At 44.0% G+C, this 13,054-nt stretch overlaps 1 protein-coding gene across 1 annotated transcript in view; it reads left to right on the top strand.

The window, feature by feature from the left end:
- Positions 1-5,956: 5,956 nt before the first annotated feature.
- CDH17 (cadherin 17) overlaps positions 5,957-13,054 on the top strand; it is an 81,914-nt gene continuing 74,816 nt past the window's right edge. Inside the window, exon 1 of the mRNA XM_002710691.5 lies at positions 5,957-6,112. The gene's annotated coding sequence lies outside the window, so the exon portion shown is untranslated. The remainder of the gene's footprint in view (positions 6,113-13,054) is intronic.

The raw sequence follows: 13,054 nt of genomic DNA, 5'->3' as shown, positions 1-13,054 counted from the left end.
ATTGACCACAACAGCCGGAACTGCGCCTATCCGAAGCCAGGAGCCAGGAGCTTTTTCCTGGTCTCCCACATGGGTACAGTGGCCCAAGGACTTGGACCATCTTTTGCTTTCCCAGGCCATAGCAGAGAGCTGGATCAGAAGTGGAGCAGCCGGGACTAGAACCTACGCTCAAAGGGAATTTTAAACATGATTGCTGTCACGTTGCACCCAAACCCCCAGCTTTCAGAATCCCTGCGATTCTGTGCAGCCAGGGTTGAGAGGTCCTAGACTAAACATTTATTATTTGCTCTCAGAAAACTCTTATAGGCAATGGAAAAGAACAGTAGCGTTTGGTTAACTTTTTGTCAAGTCCTACATTGTTAACACTGGTTTTCTTTTGTATGCAGTGGTAACTCATATCTTATACTAGTGAATCCGGTGAGAGAGAATTCTGGCTCCAGGAAGTTCTCTTTGCTTCTCATATCCTGTCTGAGAAGCTGGTCAGTCCAACAAGGGGTAAAGCAACAGCAGGTGGGCTAAGTGGAATGCCAATGGTGTAAGCAGGGATCCTCTACTGGGGCCACGGCGGCGCTGTCTTGTTGCGGGGGAACCAGGTGTGGCTGACATTCATGGACAATCCCAGAGGGCTCCCATCCTTCCCTGCTCCTGCCTCTGTGAGCGGGGCCACTCCTGTGGGCATTTCAGTTCCTTTGTGTCCTCATACAGCAACCAGAAAATTCTAGTTTTAAGAGAAGACAGCTTTTCCGGAAATTCTGCTGGGTTGTTTCTGGGATCAGGCTGAATGTGATCCTGAAAGGAGAACCAAAGGAAGGAACATCTAGCCCCTTGGTCTCCCAGCTTTCTAGGTTTAGCCAGCGAACAAGCAAGTCGGCCTCCTGTTTGGGCAGTGAAGTCAGGAAGTTCAGCTAGTGTTGACGGCTTGGGCTGAATTACCCGGTGGGGGCAGGCACTAAAGGCCATGGGGTCACACGGTTTTTTTTCTCCTGCTTTGCTCAGGGAAAAGAGAATCATCATGTCCTGAAATGCTCTTTAAAAAGTAGAACATAATAAATATCAAATACTAGGTAAAACCAGTGAAAATTCACATATGAGAGTATTTCAGAAAGTTCACAAAAAAGTGAAATTTACAAATAAGTTTACTTTGCAGAAAAAGTTTTGAAACCTTTGTATAGTTTTTTTTCATAATACTTATTTTCCACAAAGTTTTTAAAGTACCCTTGTATTTAAAGGAAAATAAGTGGATCAAATCCCCAAACATCTGTGATAATAGGTCACAAATGTTAGGCAGGGATGAGGCTAGAGATCAGAAACGTTTAGCCTGTGTCTTCTATGTTGAATATCCAAGTGGCATTGGTTTCAGGGAATCTTTCTTTTGTTAATGGTAGCTTTATTAAGATACTCATATACCATACCATTTACCACTTAAAGTGTGCAATCCAACAGTCTTTAGTATATTCTCAGAGCTGTGCAACCACCAGCACAATAAATCTTGGAAAATTGTCATCCCCAAAAGAAACCACCTATCCTTCAGCTCCTCTACTCCCTTGTCTTGATTATTCTGGATTTTTTTTTTTAATTCATCTCAGTCAAGTATAGGTGTTGCTAAGGAATAGCCACTGACAGGAACAGCACAGAATCCCTATGCTAATGTTTCTTGTGGAAGGGCCCAAGTTATCACCTGCATTAGAAATCCAACATCTGATTTTCTGGGATGCGTCCTAGCCCTACTGAATCAGGATATCATAGCCCAATGTCAATAAACTCCCAGGTTGGACAGCCCTGGAAGGCGTTGGTCCAGTGTTCAGCTGAGGATGTGAGTACTCACTAACCAGTCCATCTATGGATTCTTCAGTAACGTCTCGGCCTGGGTAACTGGAGCCCAACAAAGGGCCTTGCTACTGGACAGGGGCTTGGAGCCACCATCTGCAGATGGAGTTAAATGATTCTTAGAATCAATCACTGCAAAGTGGGTTCACTTCTGTCAGAGTAGATGCTAGGACCCCCCCCCAGAAAATCTTTGCTGGCCCAGACTGTCTTTGTTGAATATTTTTAGGAGGAAGTGCAGCTTGGCTGTTGGCAAAGATTTTGCAAGAGTATTACGTGTGGTTCAGTGTTTCTTATTGGGAACTAGTGGTTTGCTGTATCTTGCTTCTAAATCCTTCAATGATTCCCGAAAGTGATCTGGGAGCAAAACAACAATGAAAAGGCTGCCAAACACACAAATAAACAAACACACTCAAACTCTAGGAGAATCAGAAACAAGCAAAAGACTACACGAACGTGGGAGCTATTTTGCTCATCAGGAAAGAACTCTGACCTGGTCAGTGAAAGTAACCAGGGAAGATTCTGCTCCAGCTTGAAACTCTAACAGAAAATTAGTTTACCTCCTCCTACTAAATAAATCTGCAATGAAGGCTAAAATCCTGGTGGTGGGGGGGTGCAAAATCATTTGCTTATTTGTGTTCCTATCACTGTGGTTGAGCCTACAGGTAATCCTGACTATTGGGAATTATTGAGTTAAATAACTGAAGGAATTTTAGGGCTAAGAAATAGTTACTAAGAGCTGATAGAAGATAAAGTTTCTGCCAACGTCAAGTTAACAAGAGCAAAACAGAAATTAAGTAATTAAAATTATTGAATACTTTTGCTAGGTGGGCTTGTATGTTGATAGACTCAGATAAAATATTCTCAAAATATGCAATATGTAATGTACAAATAAAGAACATTAAAATAGAAGTACATGAACAATGAAAAAAGTTAGCATTCATAGATTCTACTTAGAGTTGTAAATAGAAATACTAGAACTATAAAATTTTTTAAATCTAAGGATTTTTTAAAGATTTATTTATTTATTTGAAAGTAAGAGTTACACAGAGAAGGAGAGGCAGAGAGAGAGAGAGGTCTTACATCTGCTGGCTTACTCCCCAGATGACCACAAAAGCTTTGGATTTGGCCATCTCCTGCTTTCCCAGGCCATAGCAGAGAGCTGGATTGGAAGTGGAGCAGCTGGGACTGGAACCGGTGCCTATATGGGATGCCAACACTGCAGGTGGCGGCTTTACCCACTACGCCACAGCTCCGGCCCCTACTAAGCATGCTTAATAAAATATCCTTACCTTTTAAAAAAAATTTGTATTTATTTTTATTTATTTGACAGGCAGAGATCTTTCATCACCTGACTTACTCCCCAAATGCTCATAACAACCAGGGCTGGGCCAGGCCAAAACCGGGAATCTGGGACTCAATCGGGGTCTCCCACATGGGTGGCAGGAACCAAGTACCTGCTGCCTCCCAGGGTGTGCATCAGAAGGGAGCTGAAATTAGGAGTAGAGCCAGGACTCAAACTAGACGCTCAGATATGGAAGATGGGTGTGCCAAGTGTGTCAACTGCCACAGCAAACGCCTGCTCCCACAATTTGAATTTCAAGAATAAATCCAAGTTTTTATAGCATTATTGTCTGGGAGATTATCTAGATTTTATTGGTTACTAACATAGTGTGTAAATTATTTCTTTTTTTAGAGCTAATATTGGAGGAATAATTAAAATAATTGCATAGACAAAAGTGATAAAATATTTTCACCACCAGTAATCTGTTCATCAGAAGCAATTTCCCAAGTCCTTTTTAATTGTTCACTTGTTTTCATTACATGAATCATATCTCCTTTACTCTGGAAAATGAAATCAATAATATTTATCAGGTACATGTCCTTAGACCTATTATTCTTATCAGTCATGAATATTGAACCAGCAGTGTCTCACTTTTGCACAACAGATGGCTAAAATGCAGCGGTATTCAACCTAAAACGTGCATGCTCTTAACTCCTGGGGTTTAATCGAGAAGAATGTACAAGGGCCGTAAGGGAGGTATTCACAACTCTGAGAGCCACGTGAAGCTGTTTTGCCAAAGAGTACAGGGAAAACCTCACAGTTCAGGGCTGCAGTCACCTGTTGATTTCCCTGGTAGCTGATTTTGGCCTTTTCAGAGCTTAATCAGCCTGGCCAAGCAGGAAACCAGAGGCTACAGCACAGGATGTGCGAAGAAGCGCAGTGTCGGGTCTTAGCCGTCTTCAGCAGGAATGGGCTCCTGCAGAGAGATTTCTTCCCTCTCGATTTTTTTTTTTTTTTTTTTTTTTTTTATTACTCATGTGGAGCTGGGAGGAAAGTAATCCATAGATTCTATAGTTGTGAGAAATCCTTTGGGCTTGGAATCGGACCGAGGTTTTTGGATCCTAATTATATAGTCCCTAAGTCTGTGAGACTTGGGCAAGAGGTGTAACTTCTTTGTACCTCCACGTTCTATCTGTAAGCTGAACCCCACTTCATAGACAGGTTGCAAAGATTAAATGAGCAAACATATTTTGCAGTTGATGTACTAACATGCCATCAACATGAATACTGTTGCTGAAAAGCACTAACAACTAAAAACAATACATGCACTTCAAAAAAATCTGACAGTTTTAAAACCGTTTTCATTTATTGGAAAGGCAAAGAGACAGAAAATTATCCATCCATTTGTTCACTCCCCACGTGGTCACAGTAGTCAAGGCTGGTCCAAGCTGAAGCCAGGAGCCAAAAGCTCAGTCCTGGTTTCCTACAAGGGTGGCAGGGATCCAAGTACTTCAGTCCATCTGCTGCCTCCTAGGGCATGTAATAGGAGAACCTTGGATTGGATGCAGGGTGGCTGGGACGGGAACCGGGAACTCCAGTATGGAATGCCAGCATCCCAAGTAGTTAAACTCCTGCCCCAGAAACTTAGATTTAAGAGCACTTTTTAACATACATTATTAAAAGGTTTCCAGGGAAGAAGAAAACTCCTTTCAGAGCAATGCTGTGCGATGCTTGTCATGAATTCCAGAAAGGGAAACCCACAGCAGTGAGAGGAAACTGCTTGACTTCCTGAAACCAGGTCCTTTTGTGCAGATGATGGGAGGGCAGAGGTATTCGGAATTTGAGAAGTAATTAGCCTCACTAACACCATTTCTCTAAATGGGATGTTGGCTGTGAGAAAAGGGAAGAAGGGTCCTTCCTGGACCTGTGACTCCACGAGTGTTCTAACCGCTGTCATGCAAAGAGGTGGTTTCATATCAAGGTTTCCCAGGGTGAGTGAGGCCTATTCCCACTTGTGCCTTGGAGCCCTCACAAAGCCGCCTCCTGGGATCTGGGAAGGAGGGAGCCCATCCAGTGTGTGAGCTACCTGGTGCTTCCGTGTGCTAGGAGCACAGCCCACGAGACACCCAGAAATGAACATAAGAAGGTCCACAGAAAGAGGAGAAGGGGTGACATTTAACCCTCCCTGTGGACTCTCTTCTCCATATGACTGGAGAGTAGAAATCAGAAATTGGTCTAAAAGAGGGCTGGGCTTAAGAAACCTCAGGGTACTAGCTTGTATAAGTTACTTAAGCACCTCATTTTGAATGAAAAAACTCACTTTTGGGTAAATTCACTCTTGGAGTTGTGGAAAAAAAAGCACTCAGTTTGTATTTTGGGGAAAGTTTACTTTCGATTGTCTCATGTAGACTGTGATGGGGGCTGTTGCATTCCAGAAGCAGGTGCAGCCAGCTTACGTCTTGGGTCATGCCTGAATCATTTATGCTGTCTCTTATGTGAACTGTGTCACAACTCGGGCTTGGCACCCTGTGCTCTGCCTTCTGTGTCTGAAATGGAATCTATGCAAATATTTGTTGATTGAGTCTCCTGTGTCGGGGGGTGCAAAATGGGAACAGAACTGTCTTTGATGTCTTGGGTCTCACATCCTGGGGATGGTTGAATACACAAAGAGCTTTTCACTCCAGCTTCTCCCTGTCTTCTAATTTACTCATTTTTACTAAAAACTTTGGCAACCTATTTTTGAGATGTGTTGCAAGTGAATGAGACTGCTTTTGTTATATTCTTTCCTGGAGTGAATATAATGATACCTTTTATGATGCCCTGTGGTTCATAAAGATCAATAAAAATGTTAATGGTTAATGTTTGACCGAAGGTGAAGGGAGAGGCCGGGAGACAGAGCAGAGTTGAAGGAGTGACCTCCTGGGAGAGACTCAAGTCACGGTGAGAGTCTCAACAAACGAATGGAAGGCATTTTTTAACCATCATTTTGTTACTTACAGAAAGGTAAGGATGGACATTTCTTAACTATGTCAATAATGTTTTTCTTTAAGGATGACAAAATATCTGGGGGAGTGGGACCACTTAGGCAGTTGTTGAACAAATTTAATCTTTGAGGTGGGCTATGTAACTGTGCTGGAAGGGACATTTATTCCTGGTGTGGCAAGTTTTGCTGGCAGGGCACAATTTCTTTTCATAAGTTGATGTTTTATGCATTCATGTGAAGAAGTGGGTTTGGCTGAATCAACGTTGGTAGTGGAGTTAAAGGAAGGTTGACTTCTCTGATTTAACAAGTGTTATACCCACTCCTTTGTGATGAACCTGTAAAAGTGCCTAATCTAACGATGCTCTGGGATTCTTGTGTTCCAGAAACTGGAGTTGGACTCTCATTCTGGCAAAGGGCTTCGATTCTCAGATGCAGTCTTTACAAATTCAGCATTTGTTCTATCTGCTTCCCAGAGAAGGAGCTTGAGCTTGGGAATCTTACTGTCCGGGACCCAGTGTGGAGGGGAGTAGAGAGGGGAAATAGTCTCTGTAGAAAAGAGCTGGGGTAAGGACTGAAGACGGAACTAGAGCTGCCTTTGCAGTTGGGAAAGGAAGGTGGTGTATGTGTTGGTCAGATCCTGGTGCTGCTGTTGGCCTTGCTGGTGCATGTGCTACCTGATGGTGAGTGACTGTGTTGTGAAGTTAAGTTATATTCAGCTTGGTGTCTTCCAAACTCTAGTCCTTGTCTGTTTTAGTCTTTTCTTTATTATGAAGGACTTTATGGGGACAGATGGGCTCTGTGGTGGGGGATATCAAGCAGGAGATTGAACTACCAGGGAATGCATTGCATTTCTATTGTCTTTATTTTTCTTCAAGAAAAAAAGAAGCCTCATTAATACCACAGGGGGAATAGATGACATTCAGCTCTCACCAGGAAGCAGAAGCCTTTCCTGAGTCAGGGTTTATAGTGGGTCATAGGACATGCAGTTCCTGAGTCCTCAGGGCTGGGCAGGTTTGTCATGACCAGCCAGTACGCTCCAAGCAGAGGGCTTTGCTCCCTGAAGCTTGATTTTCTCATCTATAAAATGGAGGTACTTGTCTAACTGGAGATTTGCGAGAGGTAAGCTACACAAGCAGCTGAATAACTTACTACATTGTCAGGCATATGGTAGACATTCAGTGATGCCATCTCCCTTTTCCACGAGGAAGTCCAAGTTGGTGACTCAGATGAAACCGAAAAGTCACTGTTTGATTCTGTAGGGAAAGGCAGAAGTGATGCCAGACAAAGAATGATTTTCGTTCTGTAGGAAAGCACTTTTCTAGCAAGGAAGTGGGACACAACAGTGTCAAAAGGGAATAAGAAAATGGTTTTTTCTTTGTAAGAAGCACTTAAAAGTCTCTTGTGGTTCCCATATGTCTTCAGGTGAGGTGTGCAGATGATGTCCTTTGAAATTCACTGTGATGACCCCTAAAAGAAGCCATCCTAGTTCAAAGGGAAGGTGCATCTCTATCACCTCCTCCCTGCTCTTCAAAAACCCAAAATATATCCTGGCAGAATCTCAGCCTCTTGTTCCATTGTCAAAGGAAGTTTGTGGAAAGGGGAATGAGCCCCCAGCTTTTTCCATGTCAAGAGATGACTGAGGGAGAAGGCTAGGCATCAGCCTGCTCACTTCTCTGAAGGTCCACAAATAAACACTCGTACTAGCGCTGGTTTACATGAGAGAGATACATAGATTTATTTGTTGGCCTAAAATTGCATTCATTCAGAAATCCCTGGTGTTGAGTTTCAAATGGGGGCTAGCCTACTCATACATAATCTCCTATTTCCTTGTTTAGATAATCTATTTGTTACTTGTGAGATAATCTATTTGTTATTTGTGAGAACAAACAACAGTAATGTTTACTTAGGTACAAAACATACCAACTTAATAGAAACAGATATCCACCCAGTGTCTGAGGCTTTAATTACATTAAAGTTGATTAGTTTTTGTTTCAACAACATATAGCAGACTAAGCTATACCTGATTGTTGTGTACGTGGTACCAAGAACACTCAATTTCTCTTAAAATATCCTATAATGCTGACATGTTGAGTAGTCTCATCCATGGCATCTGAGTCAATAACTTCTTACAATCTAGTAATTGTCTGAAAACATTAGGAATTAAAGTTCTTGTGTAAGAGACAAAAAGACTCAAAAACGTAGGTTGGTTTAAGCTAAAGGTGAGTCCCTCTTCCTTACCTGGAGGCCGCATGGCTGAGTGGTGCCAGGCTTGGGCTCTCTGTTCAGTTCATAACCTTTCCTCAGTTTCCTGCCCTGTAGGGCAGTCACTCTGCATCGTAAGATTGTTGTGCTGTTTAGCTGACATGAGTTGTTCAAAGTGCTTAACTTAGAGCGGATACTCAGAAAATGCAAGTCTTTTAATGTTTCAATGATAACCTCATCAAGAATTGGATTTCTTTCCTCGTGGTTTGGTACTGTTTATTACATGAAATTAAATTCATTTTTGCTTTCTCTCCTTCCATCCCAGTTGTCACTTATGATTTAATTACAGAAATGAGGACGTTAACCTGCTGTCCTTGAGTATGACTGCACATTGTTGCCTTCGGGCTACCTTATAAATGAATTAGTATCACAGCAAGGTTTTTTGTCTAATTGTTCAATGTCCAAATCCTACGGGGTGAAATCTGATTTGGACTTTCCTCCTACTGACTTTCTAAGGCCAGAATGTGTGACTTTATTACCTTGACAAAATGCTCATCTGCACCCTTTAAGCGACATCAAGGTGTGTTGTACAACACAGGAAGAAGCACTGTCACAACTAATCAAGCCCCTTAGATGAGAAGTTGTGACCCCATGAGGCTGGGTGAGACCCTGGGTGATATTCTGCTGGAGACCCAGGAAGGTCCTGCCCTGCCCTGCCCTCCTCCTGGGGCTTCTGCCATGTAAACCTGTACAGCACAAGGAATTCAGTGCTAAGCCCTGTCACCCCCAGAGTGGGGCCTCCCTTCCACTCAGGGCTGGCCTGGCCTGCAGCTCGGAGGAGGGGACTCTTCTTCCTTGCTGACCCCTCCCTTGCTCAGTCTGCAGGGTGCTGGGTGGAGCAAATGCCAACCGGGCATCAGCAGAACCACATTTCAGTAATATACCTCGGAACTCATTATTCTTTTCTTTGATAAGAATTATGCTAGTGATTCATATTGTAATGAACAATTAAAAAAAACTTATTTGAGAGGCAGAAGAAGAAGACAAGAAGCCAACCACTTGAGCTGTAACCGCTGCCTCCCAGGGTGTACGTTAGCAGAAAGCTGGAGTCAGAAGTTGAGTTAGGTATCAAACCCAGGAACTCTGATATGATGTCTCTCTCTCTCTCTCTCTCTCTCTCTCTCTCTCTCTTTTTTTTAAGATTTATTTACTTACTTGAAAGGCAGAGTTTCAGGGAGACAAGGAGAGACAGAGAGATCTTCCACCTGCTGGTTTCACTCCCCAGCTGGCTGCCATGGCCAGCCTGAGCTTCCTCCAGGCCTCTTGCATGGGTGGTAGGGACCCAAGCACCTGGGCCATTTTCTGCTTCTTTCCCAGTCCATTAATAGGGAGCTGGGTCAGAAGTGGAGCAGCTGGGACATGACCTGGTGCCCACATGGGATGCTAGCATCACAACTGGTGGCTTTACCTGCTCCTCCATAATGCCGACCCCCTAATGTGATGTCTTTTTTTTTTTAAAAAGATTTTATTTATTATTTGAAAGACAGAGTTAGAGAGGCAGAGGCAGAAGCAGAGAGAGAGGTCTTCCATCCGATGGTTCACCCCCCAAATGGCTGCAATGGCTGAAGCTGGACCAAACCAAAGCCAGGAGCCAGGAGCTTCTTCCGGGTCTCCCACGTGGGTGCAGGGGCCCAAGGACTTGGGCCATCTTCTACTGCTTTCCCAGGCCATAGCAGAGAGCTAGATCTGAAATGCAGCAGCTGGGACTTGAACCAGTGCCCATATGGAATGTGGCACTGCAGGCAGCGGCTTTACCCTCTACGCCATAGTGCCAGGCCCATGTGACATCTTAACCACTAGGCTAAATACCTGCCCCAATTTCAACCATTTTCAGTTCCTCAGAGGAGGTATCTATTCTTCCTACAAGCCCATCAACCTTATCGTGAAGCCTACTGGTAAATAACAACCTCCAGTTATGTGTACTTGCAAATCCAGATTTTCATGTATTCCAAGACTGGCGTATATCTATCTTGCAAAGTTTAATGAGAGAAAAAGAGAGCTCGTGTGTGTGTGTGTGTGTGTGTGTGTGTGTATGTATGTATGTGGGTGGGGGGGATGCTTGCATCCCTCCCCCTTTTCCTTCCTCTTCCCACATATCCACGTTTTCTCTTCCCCCCTCTCTATTCCAAAAGCAAACTACAGACATCACCGGATGAGTAATGGTGTGAGCAAGCTTTGAGTTGGAACTCATTCATATCTGGCCTCGCCTAAAACTGATGCAGTGCTTAGCAGTGCGTGCCACAGAGGGGAAATAAGTGGCACCTGGGGTATTTGGTGCTGTTTGGCTCTGGTGATATTGTGAATTCCAGTCACCTTCTCTCCTGCCCACACCACCTTAGGATATTTGAGAATAAATTGCGCCATGCTCCCCTCCTGCACTTGCTTTGTTCTTTGGAACTGCATGAATAAACTTGAATGAGAGGTGAATTGTTTTTGTATGGAAAACACTTAAGGCTTCTTCTTTTTTTTTTTTTTTTTTTTTTTTTTTAAGAAAAAGGACAAATAGACTTGTCTCTGTTTAAGATTTGCCTAATGGTTAGCTGTATGCAGGGGCTAAGACATCAATGTTAGGATGTTGAGTTACTTGTGGTTCTGGGACCTAGAAATTCCTGTCCTTAGAAAAGTAGGGCAATCCCAAGTGCCTGAACCTGTCTCCTGGAGGCTTTGGAGCCTGGCAGGAGAATGGCGAAGCCCCCCAGCATTGTGGGCACTGCCCCCCGGAGGCCACCTTCCTCAGGTGACTCCAGAGTATTAGTTTGTATTAGTTCGCTTGAGCTGCCGTAACAAAACACTGCAGAACGGATGGCTTAAACCCCAGACATGAGTAGTCTCACAGCTGTGGAAGCTGAAGTCCAGGATCAAGGTGTGGGCAGTCCCTGAGGCCTGTGAAGGAAGCATCCATTCCAGGTCTCTCCTCGGGGTCTGCGGCTGCCTGGCTTCCTGTGCACGTGGTGTTCTTTCCATACACGAGGCTGCTTCCATGTTTTCTCTTTGGGTAAGGATACCAGTCAGCTTGGAGTAGGGCCCACTCTTATGACTTCATCTTAATTTCATTAATTCTATAAAGGTTCCAAATAAGGTATCTGAGAGGTAGGATTCCAACACCTGGAATTTTTTTTTTTTTTTTTTTTTTTTTTTTTTTTTTTTTTGGTGCAACAGGGTCGTGTGGGAGGAGATGGAGCACAATTTAACCCATAAAACTTGGCTGGATTAAATATTGGGAGTCTCTTGTGAAACTCAGTGGGGGGAATGAGAGTGTGCAACATAGAGACATTCGCAGTAGGAACAGTGCCCCAGGCTGACACAGCTCTCCCTGTGTGTGTGTGTGTGTGTGTGTGGTATTAACATGTGATGAGGAAGAGCAATCACAAAGTAAACACAACAAAACTCTTTTCAAATTCTTTGGAGGGATAAGTGATGGGTTGAATGATGCTTGGTGTTTTATATGAATGTTTGTGTTTCCTGAGGGAGAAGAGTATGATTTTTCTTTTTTTTTAAATATATTTTTGAAAGATTTTATTTACTTATTTGAAAGACATACTTACAGAGAGAGGGAGAGATAGAGAAAGAGCTTCAATTCACTGCCTCACTCCCCAAATGAGCACAATGGTTGAGCCTGGGCCAGGCTGAACCCAGGAGCCTGGAACTCTATCCGAATCTCCCATGTGGATGCAGGGTCAAAGCACTTGGGTCAACTTCTGCTTTTCCCAGGAGCATTATCAGGGAGCTGGATTGGAAGAGGTGTGCCTGGGCCTCGAACTGGTGCTCATATAGGAGGCTGGCATCACAGATGGCAGTTTTACCCGCTATGCCACACTACCCCTCCCCCAACTTTTTAAAAGGCATGTATGATTAACAGCACAGGCAGTGGGACCTTGGGCAAGTCTCTGAACTTCCTAGAATGTCACCTTTTGACTTTCAATCTTTTTTTTTTAAAAAGATTTATTTATTTTATTTGGAAAGCAGAGTTACAGAGAGGCAAAGGCAGTGAGAGTGAGTGAGTGAGAGAGAGAGAGAGAGGTGTGTCTTCCATCTGCTGGTTCACTCCTCAGATGGCCATCAAAGCTGGAGCTACACTGATTTAAAGCCAGGAGTCAGGAGCTTCCTCTGGGTCTCCCATGTGGGTGCAGGAGCCCAAGGACTTGGGCCATCTTCTGCTCTCCCAGGCCATAGTAGAGAGCTGGATTGGAAGTGGAGCAGCCAGGACTCAAACCGGTGCCCATATAGGATGCTGGCATGGCAGGCAGCGGCTTTACCTGCTAAGCCACAGTGCCAGCCCCCCTTGATTTTCAATCTTTAAGAGGTAGATTCCGGGGCTGGTGCTGTGGCACAGCGGGTTAAAGCCCTGGCCTGAAGCACCGGCATCCCATTTGGGCGCTGGTTCTAGTCTTGGCTGCTCCTCTTCTGATCCAGGTTTCTGCTATGGCCTGGGATAGCAGTGGAAGATGGCCCAAGTGCTTGGACCCCTGCACCTATGTGGGAGACCTAGAAGAAGCTCCTGGCTCCTGGGTTCGGATCAGCTTAGCTCCGGCCATTGTGGCCATCTGGGAAGTGAACCAACGGGTGGAAGACTTCTCTCTGTCTCTACCTCTCTGTAACTCTGTCTTTCAAATAAATAAAATAAATCTTTTTTTTACAAAAGAGGTAGATTCCAATTGTATCTGCTTCAGGAGCTTTTGAGAAATCAATAAGAGGATTCA

Source organism: Oryctolagus cuniculus, chromosome 6 (assembly GCF_964237555.1).
Source record: "Oryctolagus cuniculus chromosome 6, mOryCun1.1, whole genome shotgun sequence".
Lineage (NCBI taxonomy): Eukaryota > Metazoa > Chordata > Mammalia > Lagomorpha > Leporidae > Oryctolagus > Oryctolagus cuniculus.
Note: the sequence above shows the minus strand (reverse complement) of the source record. Positions and strands in the feature narration are given on the sequence as shown.